Raw genomic sequence first — 8456 nt, forward strand, 5'->3', positions numbered from 1 at the left:
TGGCTTCTACATTTGTGTACCAAGTTCTGACATTAACAAATAAATTCATTTTGTCTCGGGAAATGGGTGTATTTTTACACTGCATGATTTGCTTTCAGTATTCGTTCTCACCATATTGTTGTATTGACCTGTTACAGGGAGGAACTTGGATGTTGGCCTTGCCTCCAGCGATCACTCCAGTTCTCTGCTTTAAGCAGTCCTCAGAAACAGAGAAAACTTCTGATTGTCTGCCACACTGACACTCTACCTGAGTTCCTCTTATTTATTTATTATTTATTTATTTATTTGATTTATATCCCGCCCATCTGGTAAGTCGGTACCACTCTGAGCGGCTAACACAAAAATATACAGTTATAATAACATAAATCCAAAATATCAATTAACAGAACATAATAAATCATAAATAATAAATAGAAAAGGAAGAGAGAGATAATTTAAATTAAATTAGATGCTGGCAGGAGGGAAGGCCTTGACATAAAGCCATGTTTTTAATTGAGTTTTGAATGTACCCAGCGAAGGGGCCGCGCGAATCTCAGGGGGGAGATTGTTCCAAAGGTGAGGAGCCACCGCCGAGAAGGCCCGGTTTCTTGTCTTCTCTCTCCGGGCCTCCCTCGGCGTCAGGCTCCTCAGCCTCACCTCCTGGCTCGCGCGGGTGGTTCGGGTAGAACTTGGTGGGTGAAGGCGTTCTGCCAAGTATCGAGGTCCCAAACCGTTTAGGGCCTTATAAGTGAGCATTAAGACTTTGAAGTCGATACGGAAACAAATGGGCAGCCAGTGCAGTCTGGCCAGGATGGGAGAGATGTGATGATATTTTCTTGAAAGACCACAGGTTTTAGCAAGTATAGTTTTGAATGAAGACCAAGTCACACAACAGCTCTTATGATTTGAACTGTTTTGTGTTCTTGGAACTCTTCCCTTCCTTCCATCATTTCCCTTTCAGGTGCCAAACCATTAATATTATTTACATTTTTTCAGCAGCAATCGATAGTACAAAATATTTGTATGGCATTAATGCTAAGCGTCATTCATTATTTAATTATATTCAGACACTTAGTATAAACCAAGTAATTTTCATCTGAAACTTTCCTACTTGTTCTTGATTTTTGTTCAAAGGCAACAGCTTTAACTGTGGCTGTATGGTACTATCAAATATACATTTTTAATATTACACGTGGGTTTGTGTTTTGTTTTTTTTGCTTGAATCTTACCCCTGGTAGATTTATCTAGCTTCCCATAGTACATTTTACTCTCACATTCACTTTCTATGATGTGCTTTTACATTTTTTAAAAATATATTTAAATTCTTCTAACATGATGAAATATTAATATCAGACTTGTTTTAATAAGATGAAATGTTTAACTCTATTAATATTATAACAAGGTGTTTTTGCCATCTTTGCTTTTTAACTATTTTGGAATTTGTCTTGGGTTCCTTGATTGGTTATGGAGGTGTAGAATTGAGGGGAGCTGGGTGTAGAAATGGGTAATTCTGGCTTGAATTTTAATCTGAGACAAAGAAGACATCAGCCCCCCCTCCCCAATCACCTCTTTGAAGATGTGCTCGGTTATATTCAGGTTTATATTGATGCTTGAGCTTCAAGAATTTAGGCCAGCCTCTTCCCAGTACAAACTCCCTGCTTTCTATGCCAAGCCATACTTGCAAAGGTTCTACGAAAAATAAATTATTACTATGTGATTTTGCAGTTTGCAAGAAAATTCACAATACTGCCTTGAGAGTATGTTCCTAAATTGATTCCAGATATAGGTTACACATTACTGGTTTGTAGATGCATTTACATCAGGCCTGTCTCCTCAGCCTGTTTCAGAGAGGTTGCAAATACTTCTCAAACACATTTGCTTCTTGTGAGTTCCTTCTGGAGTCGTCTTAGGCATAGGTTATAGTAATATAGCAGTAATTGCTTCTTAAAGCAATTAGCTGTAAAACCTGTGCATAAGTCATTCACGCTATGGGTGTGATAGAAGGAAATATATTTGATAAAGCAGATAGTTTTCTTAACTAGGGAAAGAGGAGAGAGAGGAACAGTCACAAAGAGCCATTCTTTTTTCAGTAGAGCCTTATGGGATGATCTTGCTACTGTTAACCTATCCTCTCCCTTCATTCTGTTCAGGAGTAAAATTATCTCTTCTGTCAGACTTGTTTTCTTGGCATTAAATACATATATAATCTTTCTTTACATAAGCAGGTAGTAAATTTTTTATTATTTTGAACTGCTATATATAGATGTGAGTGCAGAATTAAGTAAATGGCTGTGAATACTGACATCCCAAACTTCAGTGGTGGTATTCAGGTTTTATGCTGGGCTACTTTGCTTGAAAAGTGTCTTTTTTAAGAAATGGGAACAAACTAAGGATTTAATGGGGTAGTGTTATAGGTATGCCTTTCCTGAAGAGGAAGCGGAGGCAGGAGGGAGCTGTGCTTGGGGGCCATTTTAGTTGGCGAGATCTTTTCTGGTAGGCTGACCCTTTGACCACATGGTCTGAGGGGGCGTGGCTTTGCCTTTAAATTAGTGCCAGCAGGAGCTCTAAGCCCCTTTCCTGAAGAGGAAGCGGAGGCAGGAGGGAGCTGTGCTTGGGGGCCATTTTAGTTGGCGAGATCTTTTCTGGTAGGCTGACCCTTTGACCACATGGTCTGAGGGGGCGTGGCTTTGCCTTTAAATTAGTGCCAGCAGGAGCTCTAAGCCCCTTTCCTGAAGAGGAAGCGGAGGCAGGAGGGAGCTGTGCTTGGGGGCCATTTTAGTTGGCGAGATCTTTTCTGGTAGGCTGACCCTTTGACCACATGGTCTGAGGGGGCATGGCTTTGCCTTTAAATTAGTGCCAGCAGGAGCTCTAAGCCCCTTTCCTGAAGAGGAAGCGGAGGCAGGAGGGAGCTGTGCTTGGGGGCCATTTTAGTTGGCGAGATCTTTTCTGGTAGGCTGACCCTTTGACCACATGGTCTGAGGGGGCGTGGCTTTGCCTTTAAATTAGTGCCAGCAGAAATCCTCTCATTCTATTTTTTACTCTAATCTGCTAAATGGGATAGCCAAATAGCATTTCATACACCTGGCGGCAGGAATGTTTCAGGAGTAGGGTCATACTTCCACACTACTAGGGAGCAGAGCGGGTAGGTGGGACTCGTCAGCCATGTAAGGCAGCCCATCTAGGAGAAGGAAAACTCTGATTTCAAACCTCCACTGCCTTGTGGCTATATCCACTGATGGAAAAGGCTTCAGGAGATAACCTCGAGGCAAAATCCCGAGCCGGAGTCCCGTAGACAGTTCGTGTTGTTCTGCCAACTCCTGCGACGTCGCTGGAACCAGTTGTATTGGCTCTTGCCTCTCCATTGGATTATTTCAGTGACGTGGAGAGGGGGGATTTGCTGCTTGGGTAACAGCCTATCCTCCATATTATTCTACCCAGGCTTCGTGCTCTGGAGAGGACACTCCAGCTTTGCATACAGTGTCGAAATAACACAGGAACTAGCAGTTACTGGTTATACGTTTTGCTCGATTGGCATAGAGCATGATGCCAGGGGCTACTTCTGATGGTGGGAGAGCCGAAAAACAGATCAATAACCCTGCACCATGCAACAATCAGAAGAAAACCTCTGCCCTAAAGTTGGGAACCTGGAATGTTTGGACAATGACCCCTGGCTTTTCTGACAACCTGCAGGAAATAGACGATGTGCGCAAGACAGCTGTTATCGACATTGAATTGAGTAGACTGCGGATGGACATTGTTGCCCTGCAAGAGACAAGATTGCCAGACATGGGATCTGTCAAGGAAAAAAACTTCTCATTCTTCTGGCAGGGAAAACCATTGAACGAGACCAGGGAATATGGTGTTGGCTTTGCGGTCAGAAATACTCTGCTGAGATCCATTGTTCCACCTACTGTGGGGAGTGAAAGAATCCTGTCTCTGCAGCTCCACTCATCAGCGGGACTGGTCACCCTCATCAGTGCATATGCACCAACACTGTCATCCACAACAGAAGTCAAAGACAAATTCTATGATGATCTGGCAGCTGCTATCAAAAAAGTCCCTGAGAGAGAGCCGCTGTTCATTCTCGGAGACTTTAACGCTAGAGTTGGTGCTGATCACAACTCTTGGCCCACTTGTCTAGGCCGTTTTGGCATTGGGAAGATGAATGAAAATGGCCAACGCTTGCTGGAGTTTTGCTGTTATTATGGTCTTTGTGTCACCAACACGTTCTTTAATACAAAGCCTCAACACAAAGTTTCCTGGAGACATCCAAGATCGAAGCATTGGCATCAGCTTGATTTGATCCTCACTAGACGTTCTAGCCTATCTAGTATTACGATCACACGCAGTTACTAGAGTGCTGATTGTGATACTGATCATTCCCTGGTGTGTAGCAGAATAAAACTGCAAACAAAGAGACTGTATCACACTAAAAAGGAAGGAAGGCCATGTATAGATATCAACAAGATTCACAATCAAAGAAAAGTGGAGGAATTTGCCCAAGCACTTCAGGAAACCCTTCCAGGCCCTGCTGATGCGAATGCACCTGATTGATGGGAACACTTCAAGAACGCTGTTTATAACACTGCCTTGTCCACATTTGGCAAGAAGACCAAAAAGACGGCTGACTGGTTCGAAGCCCATTCGGAGGAGCTGATTCCAGCCATCGAGGATAAGAGGAGAGCTCTAGCAGCATACAAAGCCTGTCCTAGTGAGTACAACTTGCAGGCTCTTCGAGCTGTTCGTAGCCAAGTCCAACAGACTGCCAGGAGATGTTCCAATGATTATTGGCTTCAGCTCTGCTCTCAGATACAGATAGCAGCGGACACAGGTAACATCAAGGGAATGTATGACAGTATCAAGCAGGCTTTAGGTCCAATACAGAAGAAATCTGCTCCCTTGAAGTCTACTACAGGTGTGATCATCCAGGACCGAGCACAGCAGATGGAACGCTGGGTGCAGCACTACTCTGAGCTATATTCCCAAGAGAATGTAGTAACGGAAGAGGCACTAAATAACATTGAGTGCCTGCCTCTCTTGGATGAGCTGGACAGTGAACCAACTTTAGCAGAAATAAAAGCGGCCTTGGATTCCCTTGCCTCTGGCAAGGCACCTGGAAAGGACAACATCCCCGTTGAAGTTTTGAAGTGCTGTAAAGAGATCATCACCACTGAGCTGTATGAACTCTTTTGTCTTTGCTGGAGAGAAGGTGGAGTACCACAGGACATGAAGGACGCAAACATCGTCACATTGTATAAGAACAAAGGCGACAGGGGCGACTGCAATAACTACCGTGGTATCTCTCTTCTCAGCGTTGTAGGGAAGCTGCTGGCCCGTGTTGTGCTGAAGAGACTTCAGGTGCTTGCAGACAGAGTGTATCCAGAATCACAGTGTGGTTTTCGAGCTAATAGATCCACCACCGACATGATATTTTCCCTCAGACAGTTGCAGGAGAAATGCAGGGAGGAACAACAGCCACTCTTTGTGGCCTTCATAGATCTCACAAAGGCCTTTGACTTGGTTAGCAGGGATGGACTTTTTAAAATACTTCCCAAGATTGGATGTCCACCTCAACTCCTTAATATCATCAGGTCCTTTCATGAGGAAATGAAGGGCACTGTAGTTTTTGATGGCTCAACATCAGATCCCTTTGACATCCGAAGCGGAGTAAAACAAGGCTGTGTCCTTGCGCCGACCCTGTTTGGGATCTTCTTTGCTGTCATGCTGAAGCAGGCCTTTGGAACTGCAACAGAAGGTGTCTATCTCCGGACTAGATCAGATGGAAAGCTCTTTAATCTCACTAGATTGAGAGCGAAGACCAAAGTCCAACTGAAATGCATGCGGGACTTCCTCTTTGCTGATGATGCAGCCATTGTTGCCCACTCTGCTGAAGACCTCCAACAACTCATAAATCATTTTAGCAAGGCCTGCCAAGACTTTGGACTAACTATCAGCCTGAAGAAAACACAAGTCATGTGCCAGGGCGTGGACTCACCTCCCTCTATTACTATCTCCATGCAAGAACTGGAGGTTGTTCATGAATTTGTGTACCTTGGCTCAACAATCTCTGACACTCTCTCCCTAGATGTCGAGCTGGATAAACGCATTGGGAAAGCAGCTACCATGTTCTCTAGACTCACAAAGAGAGTATGGCTTAATAAGAAGTTGACGGCATACACCAAAATACAGGTCTATAGAGCCTGTGTCCTGAGCACACTCCTATACTGCAGCGAGTCCTGAACCCTTTGTGCACGGCAGGAGAGGAAGTTGAACACCTTCCATATGCGTTGTCTCCGACGCATTTTTGGTATCACCTGGCAGGACAAAGTTCCAAATAGAGTAGTCCTAGAACGAGCTGGAATTTTCAGCATGTATACAATATTGAAACAACGCTGTCTACGCTGGCTTGGGCACATCGTGAGAATGGCTCATGGTCGGATTCCAAAAGATCTCCTGTATGGAGAATTAGTGAAGGGAAGCCGCCCCCGAGGGAGACCACAGCTGCGTTACAAGGACATCTGCAAGCGGGATCTGAAGGCCTTAGGAATGGACCTCAACAGATGGGAAACCTTGACGTCTGAGCGTTCAGCCTGGAGGCAGGCGGTGCATCATGGCCTCTCCCAATTTGAAGAGACACTTGTACAGCAGACCGAGGCAAAGAGGCAGTCCCGAAACAAGCAAAACCAGGGAGCTGGACAGGGGACAGATTGGATTTGTGTCCAGTGTGGAAGGGATTGTCACTCTCGAATTGGCCTTCTCAGCCACACAAGACACTGTTCCAAGACCTCCATACAGAGCACGATACCATAGTCTCTCGAGACTGAAGGATGCCTACACTGGTTATAGGTATGGGGGAGAAAGCAAAGGGGGTAAGTTCAGGAAGAGCATAAGAGGTAGATATGGAGCTTCTAATACCTATAAAAAGGAACAGGAAAGTAGAAAAGACGATGGGGAGCTGGTCAAGCAGACAAAGTAGATAAGAGAGACAAAGTGTGTCAACACAGAGGACAGATAAAAGAGGAAAGGTAGCTGTGCAGTGTGACTTGGTTTACATATTACACTTTAGAGTATTGTCCTGAAGCTGTAAAGTGTGAATGTGACCAATATACTGTAGATCTGAAGAAACTTCTGTCATTTGAATAAGTCATTTAAAAAGTAGCACTCAGAAATCAATGGGAAGCACTTGTCCAGGACATTCTCTAAGAATTCCAAAATGTCTGTATCTCAGTAGCCAAAATCCCTGTTTGAACTTGTGAAGCAAAAATCTTGGGGGTCCAGATAATATTTTTTAAAGCTGGTTTCACTTCTTTTCCTACCTGGGAATGCCTGGAAAGAAAGAGGGGAAAAACACATAACCATGGATGGAGAAATCTGACAGTTTCATGTTTTCATATTCAGTTTAAAAAATAACTCATGTTCTCACAGGCTGAGCTCCACAGTACTGAGGGAAATGGAAGCCCTCAAATTCAGAGTGAGGAAGAAACTGAGGGACCTGTATTGATTGCCTCAGAGGGAGAAAATATTCAAAGCTCCCAAGATTTTGAGAAATGGAAATTACAACAAGAATTTAAACTGAAGGAGTTAGCTATGACAACCCAATTAGAATTGGAAAAGAACAGAGAACTTGAAAGGCAAAGGGAACTTGAGCAAGAAAACAGAAGAAGAGAACTGGAACAAGAATTGGAAAGTGAAAAAAATTAGAGAAAGAGAAAGAGAAATGCAGTTCCAGATTGAGATGGAGAAACTGGAATTAGCTAACAACAACAACAACAACAACAACAACAACAACAACAACAACAACAACAACAACAACAACAACAATAATAATAATAATAATAATAATAATAATAATAATAATAATAATAATAATAATAATAATAATAATAATAATAATAATAATAATAATAATAATAATAATTCCAGTGAGGGAAATCTCTCAAAAATCAAACTAAAGAAATTTCCCCAATATAGAAAGGGGGATTGTCCTGAATCTTTCCTGATTTAATTTGATAGAACTTGTTGGGACTTTGAGGTTAAAGATGATGAGAGAATAATAATTTTAAGATCACAAATAAGTGGAGTTTTGCCTGAGTTTTATTCACAGGTGCCTCTGGAGCAAGCTAGGGATTTTGAGGCTTATAGAAAGACGTTGTATTCCAGATTTGGGATTAATTCAGAGCGTCTCAGAAGGAAATTTAGATCAATTTCAAAGAAACCTGAGGAGTCTTTTGCTCAACTTGGAGCACAATTGATGCAGTATCTCAACAAATGGTTGGAACAGGAACATGCCTCTACCTTAGACCAAATGAAAAAATGTGTTTGGATTAGAACAATTTTATTCAGTTTTGCCAGGGGATTTGAGTTATCTAGTCAAGGACAAGGATCCTAAAGACGTGCTGCAGGCATCTGAATATGCTGATTCTATTAGTGAGATCAGAGATCCTCGATTCTCTGAGATAAAAATTGACAGAAAAGGT

General features: G+C 42.9%; 1 long non-coding RNA gene across 1 annotated transcript; it reads left to right on the forward strand.

Annotated features, from left to right (window-relative positions):
- Positions 1–1182: 1182 nt before the first annotated feature.
- LOC144588376 (uncharacterized) lies at positions 1183–7782 on the forward strand. Its single transcript, XR_013543906.1, has 2 exons — positions 1183–2393; positions 6826–7782. It is a non-coding gene; the product is annotated as an uncharacterized LOC144588376 (long non-coding RNA).
- The last annotated feature ends 674 nt before the right edge of the window (positions 7783–8456 follow it).

Source organism: Pogona vitticeps, chromosome 3 (assembly GCF_051106095.1).
Source record: "Pogona vitticeps strain Pit_001003342236 chromosome 3, PviZW2.1, whole genome shotgun sequence".
Taxonomy (NCBI): domain Eukaryota; kingdom Metazoa; phylum Chordata; class Lepidosauria; order Squamata; family Agamidae; genus Pogona; species Pogona vitticeps.